Source organism: Harpia harpyja, chromosome 14, assembly GCF_026419915.1.
Source record: "Harpia harpyja isolate bHarHar1 chromosome 14, bHarHar1 primary haplotype, whole genome shotgun sequence".
In the NCBI taxonomy this organism is placed as follows: domain Eukaryota; kingdom Metazoa; phylum Chordata; class Aves; order Accipitriformes; family Accipitridae; genus Harpia; species Harpia harpyja.
The window spans coordinates 13,396,487-13,413,408 of NC_068953.1; the positions used below are offsets into that span (position 1 = coordinate 13,396,487).

The 16,922-nt window shown below is 53.6% G+C and overlaps 1 long non-coding RNA gene across 1 annotated transcript; it reads left to right on the forward strand.

Moving 5' to 3' along the window:
* Positions 1-221: 221 nt before the first annotated feature.
* Positions 222-1,038, forward strand: LOC128151422 (uncharacterized). Its single transcript, XR_008238368.1, has 2 exons — positions 222-318; positions 823-1,038. It is a non-coding gene; the product is annotated as an uncharacterized LOC128151422 (long non-coding RNA).
* The last annotated feature ends 15,884 nt before the right edge of the window (positions 1,039-16,922 follow it).

Genomic DNA, 16,922 nt, shown 5'->3' on the forward strand with positions numbered 1-16,922 from the left:
ACTGGGCTTACCCAACCGGAACTCCCCTGCCTGCAGTCACGCTGAGGGGCGGAGCCTAGCAACGCGGGTGCCTAGCAACCCCCGCCCTTTTCAGCGGCCTCCCCCCCGTCCCCCCGCCGCCGCTGCCGCCCCGGGGCCGCGGCGGGCCCGGCCTGGACCTGCCGCGGGGAGCTGCCGTGCCGGGGGCCTGCGGGGCCGGGGCAGGCCGCGGGGGAGGGGGCCTGGCGGCTTTGCCATCAAGGAGCCCGAGCCCGGCTCCTCACAGCGTGTCGGGAGGTGCCAGCCGGGTGGAAGGAAAGCGTCTTCCCTGTGAGGACGGTGAGGTGCCGGGTCAGGTACCCGGCAGGGCTGCACCGTCCCTCTCCCCGGAGGTTGTCAGGACCAGGCTGGATAAAGCCCTGATCACCCTGGTTCGACGCCGGAGCTGACCCAACTTTGAGCAGGAGGTTGGACCTACCGGCGTCTCTCCAAACCCCGATTACCCTGCGATTCTCCAGTCTCCTCCATTTCCCCATGGCTCACAAGCTTCTCTTCCATATGAGCCTTGTTCAGGGCCTGTTTACAAATACTAGACAATCCAGGCCACGGCTCTGTTTATTTTTGAGCTCTCTAAACCCACTCTGAGTTTTCTTGGGCTGTTTGTTTCAAAAAGAACCACTACATTTTACTGTAACCAGAGTACCCCAACATAAACAATCCTAATCATCAATATCCCTTTTCTTCCTTACTTCCAAAGGCAAACCTTATCTTTCTCAGTGCTTTGCTTTCCAAACACTGTCTCCCTTTATTCTAAGTGCCAATGCTCTTCCCTTTCTTTTCCAGTGATCGAAGCAAGCACTTTGAGTGGGGACCTGTCCAAACCTCCAGATCTTGCTGTGGCTGTTTACATCTGTTCTGTCAGTCTTCCTTCAAATCTATACTTCACTTACCGTCTCTCCTTCTGACTCCCATCTCTTCACACAATAGCTCAAATTAGCGTGGTATTTTTTTCCCAGTTTTCCCCACTTCTGGATGAAATAAAAGGTTTGTTCCTTTGAATGGCAAACTCTTTGTTCACGCACGTTTTAAACATTACAGTCCTGCAGCCTAAAGCTCCCTCACAGCACTTGGCTCTGCTCCCTGTAGCCACATAGGAAGGGAAACATCAGTTTAGATCTTAAATTGTTTCCCAATAAAAGTCGAAGTTCCCCAAAGGCAAGCGCTCTATCTGTGCATTCCTGCCCCACTGCTGCATCGTTTCCTCCCTGTGCCAATGATTTTCTGCTCAGGTGAATAATTAGGAAGTATGAAAATACCTTTTTTTGTGCTTAATGCATTTTTTTTATACCTTTGGGAGCACAAAAGCTTTTTTAGGGCTCTGACCAGCTGGCATGGGGTTTCCAGACAATGTTTCTTTAGTTGGTGAAATAACTGAGATGGTGTGTGGTATTTTTCATCAAATGAATCCTGGCAATTTTGTCCAACCTTGCTGGCTTAGTTTTGTGTGCACAAGCCAGTATTTAGAGCTGTGACTTCACTAAAATTCTGTAAAGTGACAAAACTGGCTGTAAAAACAGTCTTATGAAGATTTTGCAGGAAGTAAATAAAAAACTCTGAATCTGATCTGAGGTTCATGCTAATGAAAGCACACGACTGTCCTTTGCCGTTTCAGCTGCAATGTTGTCTGGGCAGATCATGTATTGGGGAGGAATTTCAAAGACTTGTTCATGCTTAAGGAGGAAACATCTTTTATTTTACAGTTTTTGTCCTTGTTTTGGGTGAGAGTGGTCCTAGCCTAACAGATTTGTTGGTGGAGAAGTAGGGACATCCCAGAATTTAGTCCCTGTAGTACTTATAAAGTGAATGACTCACACATTTTGCCAACTTAATTCTTGCTGTGATTCAGATTTCCTTGGAAAACTATCTTTTGTCTTATAGATAGGGTGCTTGATTAAGCTGGGAAAGATCTTGGTTTCAAATTTTTCGCATGACCTTGTAAAAGTTTGGAATAGTTCTCCCTGAGAAATTCTGGATGTTGAAGCCATCCTTTGCATCCATCTCAAAGTCATCCGGAGTAACAGTTGTGGTCTATTGGTACACATTTTGGGTGCACAGAGGCAGTGAGCTTTGCCTGGGTTGTGATGAGGACCAGGGACCACCCAGAGACATTAAAGCTGCAGACAACATCTCTATTTCTCAAAATCACTTATGTAACGCTACAGGGACTGGCTGAAAATGGCTCATGCCCTTCGCATGCACAAAGTCCCGTTCTGAAACAGGGCTCAGGTCCATGCAAGGCAGACTGTCTGACAGTGGCTGTGGAGGGTGTCAGGAGCACATCCAACAGCATGCTGCTGTTTGACACCATTGTAGCAATGAGCAGCAACCATCAGAGGTGCCCAATTAATGGGCCAATGGCTTGCTTTCTGGTCTAACCGAGGCTACAGAGATCAAAACCTGCCTCCTGACCAGGGAAAGCCCAAGCTGGTTTGCAGCCTCCTATCTGTGTGTTCTTTCGGCGCTCCTCGTGCCCGTGCGCTCTGTATGAGGCACATGGCCTGTCCCGGTGTCGTCCTTAGCCCCTTCGTCCTGCGTGCGGTGCCGGCGCTGAAACAGGCTGTCTGCAAGTGACTGTTGGTGATCTGGGAAGCCATGGTCCTTCTGAACTCCTGCCAAGCTGGGGAGGGGTGTGAAGCAGAATACTGCTCCGGGAGCAAGCGAGTCTCCTGGAACAGGTCTCCTGACCCCTTGATAATAAATGCTAAATTACAGTCTAATTTCCCCCGAATGCCTCATCTTTCCAGCTTGTGAAGATCACATGCAGTAATCAGCCCCAGCTTGGAGAGTCATTATAACATCAGTACTGCCTCAGGTTTGCGAGGAAATGCACCCCATCTGGCCCATTAATACTTAAATAACACACAGTAATGCAGAGTTTGGTTAACTAATTCAGCTGAAGTGATAACATCAGCCATGCCACAAGAGAGATTTAAAAGTAATATCCCGACAGATACAAGGAACAGACAAGGGAGGATGTTTATCTCCAAGACTTTCCCAAGATGATACTGATGCTTTGATTCGTTTGCTAACAGAGCCTGTATATTATACTGATTAGCCATTATCCCCTATAATCTGGAGTTTTATTAGAAGAGCAGGTTTACCTGTAGATTAAAGATGACAAAGGACAACATGAAGAGTTTACGTGGGTCAGTGGCCCACTTGGGCTTCCTGTAAAATTTGTTGCTTGTAAAGATAACCAGTCTGGTCAAGATACAAAGCAGAATTAGTGGAAAATAGAAGACCTTAAGGGAAAAACAATAACAACAATATATTGGTCTCAGGCAAAGGAATTCTCCCAGAAACACCAGGGAGCAGGAGAGGGCACTCTGAGGGACAGTTCTGTCCTGCATCACGAAGCTGTGACACTGCAAGAGACTGCTCATGGCTGCCCAGAGATGGAGATGTCACCCTGTGACAGGAGGCACTGGGAGATGACGGGTGCTGTTGGGCATGCAGCTGGAAGAGTTTGTAGCCAGGGCTCGGTGCATATGCCCTCTGTACTGAACGGGTATAGCGTTGCAAAGCGTGTTCAGGTCCCAGCCTTTGCCTTTAAGGTGCTTCAAAGCCTGGCCCAGCACCAGAGAGGACTCTGCTGCTCAGGAGTGAAAACGATGGTCAGAAGCATCACATCAGTAGCCTGATGGACTTCCCTGCAAGGCACAGCATGACCCTGGGGCATTGGTACTCCAGGATGAGGCTGTCCCAGACCCCCTTTCCCACTGCCTTTTGGGCCAGGCACACTCCTGCCCACCCTGCCAGCACCTCAGAGGCAAGTCCAGCTCATGTAAACTGCACAAAATCGATTCCCAAATGGACTAGTGTCTGGAACATCCTGCCCAAGCTGAAGGCACAGCAGGGGTGATCTGCTCCACAGCTGAGGGGGGCCTGTGTCACGGTCCACTCGGTGGACTCGTGATGGTTCGTTTGCTACGATCTCGAAAGTGCAAAATTAAGGTGACCAACACCAAAGGGGATAGCAATAATCACACAGTAAAACTTTACTGTATTGCCTGTGAAGAGGCACACGATAGTTAGAGATGGGTGAAAGAAAGGAGAAAAGAGTAAAGTTAAGTTTAGAGAGAGGAGAAAGAGAAGTTATAGCTACCACCGCTGATCTCAAGACGTCCTAACAGTCCCGGGTCCAGCTAATGCTGTGTCGTCGATCGTCATGGTCCTTGGTGGGGAAGCTCCAAATTTCCGTTGTTCAGAAGTCATCTTTTATGCTTCGTAACACACCTTGCTCCACCTCTGCCTCAGGAGTCTCCGCCCTTCTTGAGCGAGGCTATTACGCAGGCACAGGGTCAGTGTCCGAGGCGTGGTAAGTCTTGGAGGTGTGTTTTGGTATTATAATGAAGCAAATTTCGTCTAAAGTTCATGATTTCTTCATTGATGTTATGGTAACAATTGCAATCCATCCTTTTTGGACAGTAGCTGTGTGGTTATCTTTAACAGAGCCTTGTACCGCGTGTTCTGTTCTTGGGATCGGCCACTGCACTCCCAAACAGGCCGATGTCAGATAACATACTGTTCATGTTCCTGATGACGATGTTGAGACAATGCTGATTTTCTGTCCGTACTGTTCATGTTCCTGACGACGATGTTGAGACAATGCTGATTTTCTGACCGCCTCCTACAGCCTGACAGAGCGCAGAGCTGCTATAGACTGGGGTAGACTCTCCTTGGCAGGATGTAGAGTCAGGGCCAAGAGCTGAGCCCATTCCGGGTTGCAGATGGAGGCTTCTTCACTAGTGATGTTCCAGTGAATTTAGCTTGTGCACTTTCTGCCAGTCAGTGCAGAAGTCAGCGTGGGTCTGATGCTCCTGAGATGGCTGTGGGCCAAGCAGGGAGTTTGCTCTAAATATTGCATTTCTTCTTCTGCACTGGATGTCAGAGTAATATTAATGAGAGCTTGGGGATGGGCTGGCGTTTTCCAGTGCCAGGTTACAAAGAACCGTTTTCTGCTTTCTCTGTGGAGTCAGGTTGACATCACTACACAAACTGTCCAGCCATCAGTCACCCACACTGCTGCATTCAGCTTCCTGTTTCACTGTAGAGCTTGCAGCTGTTCAGCAACCTGTGTTTTCACACCAGTCCAGCATGTCCTTGGAACATGTAGGACATCATAACGTCCTATAAAAATGGCATAATTTCCTAGACTAGAGGGACTGAGCGAGGGAGTCCATAGTGGCATCCACCTTCATGCCAGTTTGGATCATGAAATTACTATCACTTCTTAAAAAAGGTGTGATTTTCCCATAGAATAGCCTCAGCTAGCCCAAAGTGAGCCTGTGGTTTTACCTCTTCTTTGTCCTCACACCTTAGTTACCTGCAGGTAAAGGAGTTTTCCTTTTTCAGCAATGAAAGCCAGGCCATAGCAGCCTGTAATGTATAAGGACAAGAATTTTGCCAGCTGCCTGTCAAGACTGCGGTGATGCTGGCCAGTAAAATGGAGTACTTGAGCCAGAAACTGCAGAAGCCCATGGCTCAACATTGGTGACTGAGCCAGGACGCAGGACTGCGGTGAACGCGGTGCATGCCTAGCACTTGGGAGGGTCAGCTGTGCCAAGGGATGGGAGGCTTTCCTGCCACTCCAGGGCTGGGACCACATCTTGCCTGGTGTCATGAGCATTGGTGGGTGGATGATGCTGATGGGAGAGCGATGGATTGTTGTGATTTAAGCCCAGCCAGCAACAAAGCACCACGAAGCCACTTGCTCACTCCTCCCCCCTGGTGGGATGAGGAGGAGAATATATAAAGAAAAGGTCATGGGTCGAGACGAAGACGGGGAGGGATCACTCACCAATTATGGTCATGGGCAAAAAACAGACTCGACTTGGGGAAAAAACAAAATCAAGTTAATTTACTACCAATCAAATCAAAACAAGGATAACAGAAGTAAAACCAAATCTTAAAAACACTTTCCTTGCACCCCTCCCTCCTTCCCAGGCACAGCTTCACTCCCAGTTTTCTCTATCTCCTCCCCTCCAGCAGCGCAGGGGAATGGGGAATGGGGGTTGGGTCAGTTCATCACACGTTGTCTCTGCCGCTCTTCCTCCTCAGGGGAAGGACTCCTCACTCTTCCCCTGCTCCAGCGTGGGGTCCCTCCCACGGGAGACAGTCCTTCACGAACTTCTCTGGCATGGGTCCTTTCCAGGGGCCGCAGTCCTTCAGTCACAAACTGCTCCAGTGCGGGCTTTCCCATGGAGCCACGGCCATCTTGGGGGCCATCCCCCTGCTCCAGCCTGGGCTCTTCTCCCCAGGCTGCAGGTGGGCATCTGCTTCCCCGCTCCCCTCCATGTGCTGGGGGGTACAGCCTGCCGTCTCACCACGGGCTGCAGGGGCATCCCCTCCTCTGGCACACCTCCTCCCCCTCCTTCTTCACTGACCTTGGTCTCTGCATAGGTGTTCCTCTCACATCCCACTCCCCTCCCCACTGCAGGTTCCCCTTCTTAAATCTGTTCTCCCAGAAGTGCTGCTGCTGTCGCTGATGGGCTCGGCCTTGGCCAGCAGCGGGTCCAACTTGGACCCAGAGAAGCTTCTAGCAGCTTCTCACAGGAGCCACCTGTGCAGGCCCTCCCCTGCTACTAAAACCCCACCACACAAACCCAAAACATGGAGAAAATTGGAAATGCTCTGGGAACTCATGCGAATGTCCCTAAGCCTTTCCTGCCGTTGCAATATCCAATGAGACAATTGTCTGGGGTGGTGATTCTTGTTTGGTGTCTTACTTCTCAGGATCTGTCCTCCAGACAGGTGATCCAGTAACCAATCTCCTCTCTACTAGCTAGTGTCCATCCTCCAGTCCTCAGTGTGCACCTTGGAGGGGCATTCAAAGCACCAAGGTCATTCCCCTGGGCTGTTCCAAGTTCACGCTGCTGATAGTAAAAGTGTGGATACAAGGTTCCTTATCCTCTGTGCTTTTCCCACACCCTTGCCCTCACCATCATGGGCAGGACCTCGCCTGCAAGCCAGTTGCAAAGCAGAAGCATCCTTGGAGCTCCCTGGTCTGTGCTACCCATCTGTGTGTTCTGCTCACACTCTTGCATATACAGAGACAGAGCAGAAAGGCCAGCATGCATCATCCAGGTGTTACCAAAATGAAGGTCAAGAAACAACCTGATTATTTGCATGTGCATCTTCAAAGAGAGAGAAATCCAAGTGCTAATGGGCCTTTTAATACAGTGTGAGTAGCATTAGCCATGACCCAGCAGAAAGCAGGAGCATCTGGCTGCTTCTATCCTAATGATTATAAATAAAACCTGGAGCATGGGGGGGATGTAGGGAAACAAGTCATTGTATGGAGGCCTCTGGGCACTAGCTGTGCTCTCTGACTGAGCCAACACAGGGATCCATGGAGCCTGAGCTTGATTTAGCTCTTTCCCCAGCCTCTCTGGGGGAGAAGCAGCACTGCACTGCAGGATATTTGTTTGCTGATGTTATGGTGATGCTCAGTAGGGCTCTTCAGCCAACAGCAAACTCTGCCTGGGCTATAACCAGGGGACTACAGAAGTATTTGCAAAAAGGAGATAAATCCACAGAGAAAAGACAGAGGCCAACACGCATACTCTTGCTGCAGCTTACAACCTGTGGAGTTAATCGGAGTGGCAGAAGCAGCCTGCCATGTATTTGCTTTCCATAGGGAAGCTGACCCTGGTTATCCCTGGTACCATGCGATATGGACAAAGCTGGAGCCCGCCCACAGAAATGCTATTCTCTGCCTGTGTCCTGAGAAAGAGCCAATGCACCATGAAAAGAAGAGACTTTCCATATGACAGTGAACAAAAGAGGGATGACACTAGAGCCACAGTGTCACAAACACCATCCTCGGAGCAAGCGGCTCACACAATGTTATAAAGCTCCCAAAAGGGGCTATTACTAAATTATCCCTAAATCTTCTCCTCTAACATCCCTTGACAGGGAATTACATGTGAGCAAAGATTCCTGAGTGAACCTTGCTCCCCATAAGACTTCTCAGACTCCCTTCCAAGTAACAAGTGTAAAAAACCCCAAATCACCAGGTGCATTGTGGTGAGCCTGCAAAATGGGTTGCATGGGGCAATGGGACAGCAGGATCTCACAGAGAGTCCCCTCTTGCTCAGAATTGCAACATGCAGGATCAAAAGCTCAAAGGATTTCTTTTAAATTCTGCTGAGTTCTGCTCTGCAGAACCATGGTGGTGGATTTTACCAGCAAACCTGTTGTTTCTGAGTGATATAGTAACTGCAGTTATCAATGACATCAAGTAATCAAGAACAGACATCCAAGGAATCCAGGTGGAGAAATCAATTTGACAATGCTTATTTTGCCACAAATATGGTATTTGAATGGAGTTAATTGATAGAATTACCCCAGGAGGTGAACCTTAATGTGATTTATCCCTCAGATTAGTGGCGTTCTGCTGAAAAAGCCTTGTTTCTCACCGACCATTAATGACAATACTTGACAGAGGAGTGGGGACATTCTCACAAAGTGGCACAGGACATCACAGGAACTGCCTTAGCCAGTAAAACCTTCAAAGAGACAGAAAATAAATAGGCAAAAATACAGGCAGCTAACTGGGAAAGAAACAAATTCCTTGGGCTGCAGAAATACTTGAATTTAGAATGATTTCAGGGAGCGAACAGCAAGGTGTAACCTGGGGAGCTTCATTAAAAAAGCATTTACATTTCTTATCTGTAATCTCACACAGACCCCCTGGTCCTGTTTCTGCCAGAAGAGCAGATGTATGAATATGTCTGACCCCCTGCAGAGGCAAATCTCTCTCTCCCAGTCACCCTGTCGGGGGGATATTACTTTCTGCTCTTTCAATAAAAGGAAGGCAAACACTCTGCACCCAGCTGCAGGGGCTCTTGATCATGTTCAATTCTGGCTGTCAAACTATAAATTAAATCAATTCCTGTTGTTTTGAGAAGGAACAGGGTCCTTCTCCCTGTAATTTACTCTGTCCTCTGTCCATGGCACCGGAAAACGCAGCCAGCACCATATAGCTGGATTTGTCACTGATTTTAAGTGAGTTAAGTGAGCAGGAATACAAAGAGTTTCCCCTTCTACAGCAGAAGACAGGGCAGTTGAAATGTATAAACTGAGGCTTTTCCCACCTGCCATGAACTGCAAACTGTGTGGCTTAGACCTGGGAGAGGGGACAGCATGCAGCATTGGAAGAACAACTCTGTCAAGGTGTGTTGCGTGTCACAGTCGTGTCCTGAGGATGTGCACTGGAAAATGCCCTGTGCTCTCTGCTTTTCCAGGTCAAAACTTCATTAAACTGGGACTGAAGTGAACACTGTAGACAGCAGCATAGAGTGAAAGCCTTTAGAGGGCCAGATAGTAGAAATCAGCTTGAGACCAGGAAGTTTGCTGTAGAATCAATGCTAAGGAAACCCAAACACCTGGAAATACAACAACACATAGGCAGGGCATGCAGGCAGCCTCAGCTTCAGCCTCACTGGTCCCTCCTCCTCCTCCAGCCCCTTGCTGTCCAGTCCATCACTCTTGGGCTGCCCTTAGGCTCCATGTGCCTGGGCCCAGCCTTTCCTTCGTTAGCTTTTCCCTCGACAGCTGCAGGTTGTGGCAAATTGCACGCATAGAGAAAACAGCCCGTGTCTCTGATTCAGAGGGATTTATTGCTGTGCTCCGCTTTTCTCAAGACACGTCTGTACTTATTACTGTACAACCCAGGAAGTTGGTATTGTCCCACCGGAGGATCGATCTGGGTCTGATCACACCGTGCAGAGCCAGCACTGTGCCTATGTGACTAGCTTCCAGCCCCATGACCAAGCTGCACAAGACTGAAGCCAATCTGAGGGGTGCTTCAGGGCCAAGTTTCAAATAGCGGGTAAGGCTCAGTCTGCTTCTGAAACCAAAGGAGAGCTAGAGGCAACGTGGAGAAACCTCCCACCGCGTGGGCAGGGAGACTGCCTGATCTTCCCAAGGACAGGAAGAAGGCTTCACAGCACAGCAAGGTGTCGCAGACCAGACTGATGTCCAGCCACAGCACTGTCATCATCACCAGTGTGCTTCTGGGAAGCAGGCTACATGCAGTTTTGGGAAACTGACTTAAGACCTGACGTACGTGCCCTTGGCTTAAATGCCAAAAATCAAGAAAGCCCCAGCTGTGCTCCCAGAGCTTTCTGCAAGATCCACGTTGCAAAGGCCAGGACAAACTCTGAGCACTGGGACCCCCTCCACCTGCTGCCCCATCACCCACCAAGGACTAGCCCTGTGGGGACGCACTGTGAGGAGGTGGCCTCCATCTTCTCCTTCAGACCATACCCCCAGCCAGCTTTCCCTCCCTCCCTCCCTTGGCTGTGCATGGCCTGGGGAGACTGACAGGACCAGCCCAGAGCTACCAGTGCTGCGGTGGGGCTGCACAGCACGAGGGTGTCCGGGCAGGTGGGTGGCTGCCAAGCCTAGCACTGGTCGCAATGGTCGCGAAGCAGATCTGCGGGGCTGCCCTCTCGGGTGCTCCCCCAGACGCTGCCCGAGAGCCCCCCCCTGCGGCCCCCACCTCCGTCGTGCCTGCACCACCCCGCTGCGGTGGAAGGCGTCCACTGAGGTGCAGCGCGGCTTTCCATTGCTGCAGCCCCGGGCCCTGGCTGCCTCCCCGGAGCGGGAGCAGAGCGTCCGGCGGTTCACCGCGGCTGAGAGCCCGCCACCTCCCGCAACCCCCGGGGAAGAAGACCCCCCGGCCGGGGAGAGCCCTCGGCTGCTCCGCTGGCTACTCGCCCCCCCCCCCGCCCCTCACCCGGGGAGCGCCGGGGTGCCGGTCCTCGCCGAGCTCTCGCGTTCAGCACGAAGGGAGAGGATTGATGCGGAGGGCGGTGCGGTGCCAAGGTACGGTCCTGCCCGGCCCCGCCGCCCCGGGACCGGCCCCGCAGCCTGCGCCAGCTCCTGCCCCGCGGCCGGGGCTCGGGGCCAGGGCCCGGCGCCGCGCCCGACCCTGCTCCCGCAGCAGCAGCCGCGCAGCCCGGGCCCGGCCGGGCCCTGCAGCAGCCCGGGCTCGGCCCTAGATGGCACCGCGCTCCCGCAGGCACCGCCGCGCCGCTGCCGCCGGGGCGGAGGGGGAAGGTGCCCGGCAGGGGCGGACCGAGGACGGGGCAGCCCCTGCGAGCCCTCGCGGCCGCCCGAGCCCTACCGCGTCCCCTCCAGCCACCCTGTGCTGCCCCGCTTCCCCCGTCCTGCCCTGCTGCGCCCCCCGTGCTGCCGCCGTTCTGCCGCGCTGCCTTTGTGCAGCTCCGCTCCCCCCCCGTGCTGCCCCCGTGTTGCCCGGCTGCCACCTCCCGTGCTGCCCTGCTGTCCCTTGTGCTGCGTCGTGCCGCCCTGTCCCCCCCCCGCCCCCCAGGCTGCCCCACTGCTCGTCGTGCTGCCCCGCTCCTTGCTGTCCCATGTCCCTCCCAGTGCTTGCTGCTGCTACAGACAGGCTCAGCCCCATCCGGAGACCCCGGGTGCTCCCTCCTAGCCCACGGCACCAAGCTCCCACCCTCTGGCTAGCCCATCACCTTCCCTCTCCTCCACTGCTGCCCTCGGTGCCACCCCTGCACCCTTAGCGCAGATACTCACGCAGGGCCAGGTTCCCAGAGGGACCCCTGCCCAGGGAAGCAGAGCCAGCTCCAGCAGCTGCACAGGCAGGACCTCTGCCCCATGGGGTGCCCTGTCCCCTCCCCTGGAGAAGGCCCTTTCCAATGCGGCCATTACACTGCAGTCCAGAGGTCTGGGAGATGGGACCCTGCCTCACCGAGGATGGCATGACACCCAGGACCAGCTCCACTTCCCACCCTCACCCGTGGGTCAGCTCCGCTCCCACCACAGCTTGGACAGCCCAGGGCCCCGAGTTGCTGCTGGGTTTTCACCAGCTCACCCATCCCAGGGCCCGCTACGGGGCCTGAAGCTGGAGCTTGGTGTGGGCGATCCCTGAACAGTTAAAGTGGGCCATGGAGCATCCCATGGAAAGCAGGCCCCTTGTCCTCCCTGGGGGTACTGATCCCCCCAGGAGGAGCAGTGGGCCTTCCTCCACTCTGAGTCTCCACTCATGGCCTGTGTGCTGCAGGAGCAGATCCCCACAGGAGCAAATGCCCAGGACCTCTCTAGTTACAGGGACGACCCACCCATCATCCCTATCACCTCCTCCAAACATCAGACTTCAGTATTTATGCCGGGATTTCACTAGCAGCTGAGATGTGCCTGGAGAGTGGTGCAGAGAGTGGGACAGCCCGGAGCAGGTCTGTCCTGACCGCTCTTTTCTCCAGCCAGTGGGGCAGAACCAGCCTCCCTTTGCTCCCAGGTGGGCTCAGCAGTCCTGGACCCATGTGCAGAGGGGGATGTCAGGATCCCACCTCTGCTCAGAGCAGTCCCTATGTACAAAGCCACTTCCTCTCACTCCGTGTCGTCCTATGAAACTCACTGCGGGGAAGACATGCTTCAGCAGGCGGTTGATGGTTCACCCCTCCACACAGAGCTCATTTAACTCCATCCCCCTCCTCGTTTATTTATGGGCCTTCATCGCCAGCACGTCTTCACCCTGATGGACGGCATTTGCACATGTCCTTCTTATCCAGAACATGGGGCTTTGCAGCCACTTCTCTATTTACTGTAATTTTTAGCTCAGACACAACCAGAACTCCCACCCTGTCTGGGCGTCTCAGTGCAGAAAACAAGACTAAACTATTTTGGGATGTTTTTCCCTTTTCCTCATACTTGGGTGCTTTCCCATGTGGCTAAGTCTTTGGAGCCTTGGGGAGGGTGAACCTGTTTCATGCGCACCCCCCTCCCAGAGCTGCCCCTGGACCTCTCCGCACACTTTAACCCTCCTCTGACCACGGGCACCTCCCACACGAGCCAGCTTTGTGCTCCACTTGGTTTTCTGAGCTAGAAAATGTATCCAGTGTCAGGGGATGAGCTAAGAGCACAGCAGATGGGAACAAGCCTCCCAGGCTCCATCAGCACCATCCTCCTTCTCACCTTGTCTGGTCATACCTCCCCAGGGTGCCCAGAAAACTGTGTGCTGCTGCCCCATGGCAGGGTGAGGATGTGGGTTTGGCCCCATTTGTCTGGCACACACGAAAAAGCCTGAAAAATGCCCCTTTGCCTCCATCGCTCCTGTTTTAGTCCTTATTGTGCAGCACCCGCTGGGGAAAGGCCGGCACAGAGCCGAAGTGACGTGCAAACCTCCCCCCCTCCTGCCTCTGTCACAGCCAAGGGTCTCTCCATTGAAGTTTACTTAAAGGTCTAATAAAATTTCCAAACTGGAAGAATCTTTATGCGGAGGGTTCATTTTGTTTAAAGGAAGAGGACCATAAAGATAAAGCTTTGCCTGCCCGCTGCTCCCCTCCCGCTACCAGGGCGAGGGGCCGCGGCACAGCCCTTCCCGCCCAGCCCGGCTGCGGATGGAGGAAAAGCTTGTTTTCCTAACGAGAAGTTTGAAGATTAAAAGGGGAAAAAATCAGCCATTTGGAATCCTCTACTGACGCTGCAAATACCCTCGTTAATAGATATGTCTCGTTTTGTTACCTCATTTTAATTAATCATTAAACAAAGACAGCTGCCAAATTTTGGCTCTGGCTCTGAGCCTACAACTGACTTGGAGCCCTTGAAAAATAGACTATTTATGGTGCCTGGGTTTAAAGCTTAAATTTCTTGTATAAACTTTACCCTTCCTAAGAATAGCGTGGGGAGTGCATTGCTGGCTGCATCTGCGGTGCCCTGCGCCCCCAGTCCCGAGCCCAGCATGGTCTGCAGTGAGGCCGGGAGGGAGCAGGGTCCCATCTCGCTGCAGAGGAGTGGCTGCACCAGTTCCAAGGTGTCCCTCGGACAAGTGCTGCCCCAGCCTGCTGTCCACACACGGGCAGGTGCCATCAGCGTGGGAGGTGCCCAATTCCACTTGCCAGGTGAGAGAGCTAGCCTTTGGGCAGAGAATCCTGATGCAGGAAAGCATCCCTGCATCCCCTAGGGCTGGCCAGGTGTCTAAGGGAAGTATCTGTATCCCCCAGAAAAGGCAGGGTGTGGGGTGAAGAACCTACTACATGTGTTAAGGCACGACTGCTGCATCCATCCCTGCCACTGCCCCCCCAGGACTGGGGTTCCCGTCTCTGCCTTATACATACACCCGATACCAGAGCCCTTGGATTTTGCATCATGGTGGCTGGAGTTGCTACAGCTGCCCACCGCAGGGACCCAGGGCTCCTATGTCTTCCCTTTGATGGTGGCTTGGGGCTCCACAGGCACTGAAAGGTCATTTTTATTGTTTTATACTTTTTTATTTTCTTTTTTTTTTCTTGTTTAGAGTATCTTGGGGACGGGCTCCAGCCTGTTCTCCCCCATGCCCTCAGATCTCAGGCAGGGAAGGAGCTTTCTTGGAGGGCTGAGGCTCGGTGCAGCTCAGCGGGAAGGCATGGCAGCACAGAAGCAGCAGCCCCAGCACAGACTTTTGGCTAGGTGCCTCATCCAGCCCCCCTGTGCCAGGTGATGCTCGGGGGGTATACAGGTTGAAGCAGGGACTGCAGTCTTTGGGTGGCATTTGCCCTGGTGTGCTGCTCGCAGAGCATCCTGCTGCAGAGCTCACACTGCCCTGCGCTCCCAGCCTCACGCGAGTGCCTACACCCCCCCACCCCCACCCATGCACAGATGTACACAGGACCCAGAATTCGATGCAAATCAATCCACCACCTTGTGTGGTGTCACACAGGCAGCATCACCCCAAGACCTCCCTCCTTGCACACATGCACCGCTGAAAGAAATGCGTAGGAACCCAGGGCTGCCTGCTCTGAAGCCAAGCCACGCTGTACCACACTCAAAGCATCCCGGTGGTTATCTGACCACCTTGCACTAGCACTGGCACCCTGGTTTGGGGTAATTCCCCTGCAGCAGTGCTGGCAGGCCCTACACTTTTTCAGTGGGGCCGCACTGTGGCCCAGGAGCCCTTTGTGGGATCTTGACCACTGTGAGCTCCCTGTCTGCTGGGCTGGGCTGCAGATGTGAATGAGGTGATGTGCCAAGATGATCAATAAATGGGGGTGCGTATGGCATGCATCTGCCTGCGCACAGGGCACAGAATCAGGCTGGATGCTGGGCAAAGGACAGTTAACCCTTCCAGCACCTCAGGGGCAACTGAGATGTAAGGGCTGTGAGTTAAAATCACGCTGCACGGTTGCTGGCCGCATCCCAGAGGCAGGCTGAGAGCATGCACCCCGCCACGCTGGTGTTTCCTATACAGCTGCCCCAGTGCTGAACGTGGCCAGGGCTGAGCCCCATGGCCACAGGGTCATCCCAGCCAGCCGAGGTCCGGCTGGCCCCGCTCAGGGCAGCGTGGCTGACTCAGCCGGTGCTGGGATCCGCACCAGCTCTTACTGACCTGCCCCTCCTGCCCTGGAAAGGGAACAGGGCCAGGCTGCAGGATGAACTCCTCCAGCTGCGGCTGGGAACCCGCAGCTCATATTTCACCCTTCTCGCAGCTCTCCCACTCGGGTGACACCAAACGCGTGTCACACACACTGGAGGCACGGGCTGACGGCCCCCCTCCCACCCACACAGCCTCAGCCCCTGATCCTCCAGCCTCTGCCCTGCACCTCCCTGCCTCAACGGCTAAAGTAAACTGTCTGATACACAGCCGGCATGGTGCTGGGAGGCTGAAGCTGGATGGAAACCCAGCAAGGCACGTACGGTGCCAAACAACCCAGGTCACATCCCCAGCACCTGCCTGGATCTGGGCTACTGCCAGATCCAACCTCTGCATCCTGCTTCCCCCCAGCAAACCTCCGGGACACCCCCGGTCTCCCCACCCGGAGCAAAGCCTGAGCACCTGTGAGTGCGCACAGAGGCACAGCCACGCCACCACCACGCTGCTGCAACCTGTGGAGGACTGTGGCACCCACGGGCAGACAGGAGGGGCAACTGTGTGGCATGGGCAGCAAATGACCTCACACCCCCGTGCCAGCTGCTCACATACTCCCATGGGATTGCCAATGGAGGCAACCCAAGCTGTCTGTGGGCAGCACAGCCACGCCACCTCCGTGCCACCTGTTGATGGCCCCATGCCGTCAACCTGCTCGTTGCCCTGGGCCACGCAGCCCGGAGGATAGAACTGAGCCCCACTGCTGTGGGGTGCTGTCAGGACATGACACTGATGGGATAAACTTACCATGTGTGGAGCTGGCAGGGAGGAAATTCATCCTCTGGCCTGCGGTGTTATCCAGCTGCCCGCCATGTGGCTGGCCCCACCACACAGCCAGCATGCAGGTCTCCCTCTGAAAGCTGCATGTGAAATGGATCCATCCAGAGCTCCCTCTCCTCCCCTCACCCTGGCCTGGCTGCCAGCACTGGACCATGGCAGAGTGATCCTGTCCCACCTGAGCTCTTGTGGCAAAACTGTCGTGAAGACCTTCCAGGGAAAACTCAAATGTCCCCTGTCAGCAGTGGCAGCATGGACAGCAGATGGCTTGGAAGAAAGCTCAGAGAAGGGTGAGTTGTTCCACTGCCCAGTGTGTACTGTTAACTCTGAACCCTAATGATAACAGCATAAATAACAATACAGCTACTATACAGCCCATTAATACAGAAACGCTCACCTCTCCACCTCAGAAATGTCACTGTTTCCCTTTGTGACCCTGTCCTAAAAACCTCCTGCTCCTAAAGGACACTTTCTGGACTGTAGCTTTGTCCAAACACACTAAGAACAGACCTCTCCCGGGCAGTGTCTAGATGCGACTAATAGCAACTTCCACAGGTACCATTGTGCCCGTTAGATATCGTTGCAGGCCCTCTTTGATCTCTGGCTTAGGTCTCTCCTAGATCAGAAGCTGCTTTGCCAAAAGGGCTCCACTTACAAGCTGCCATGTAAACAAACCTGGTGGGAGCCGAGGATTTATGGAAGGGCTGGGGGAGATCCCCCC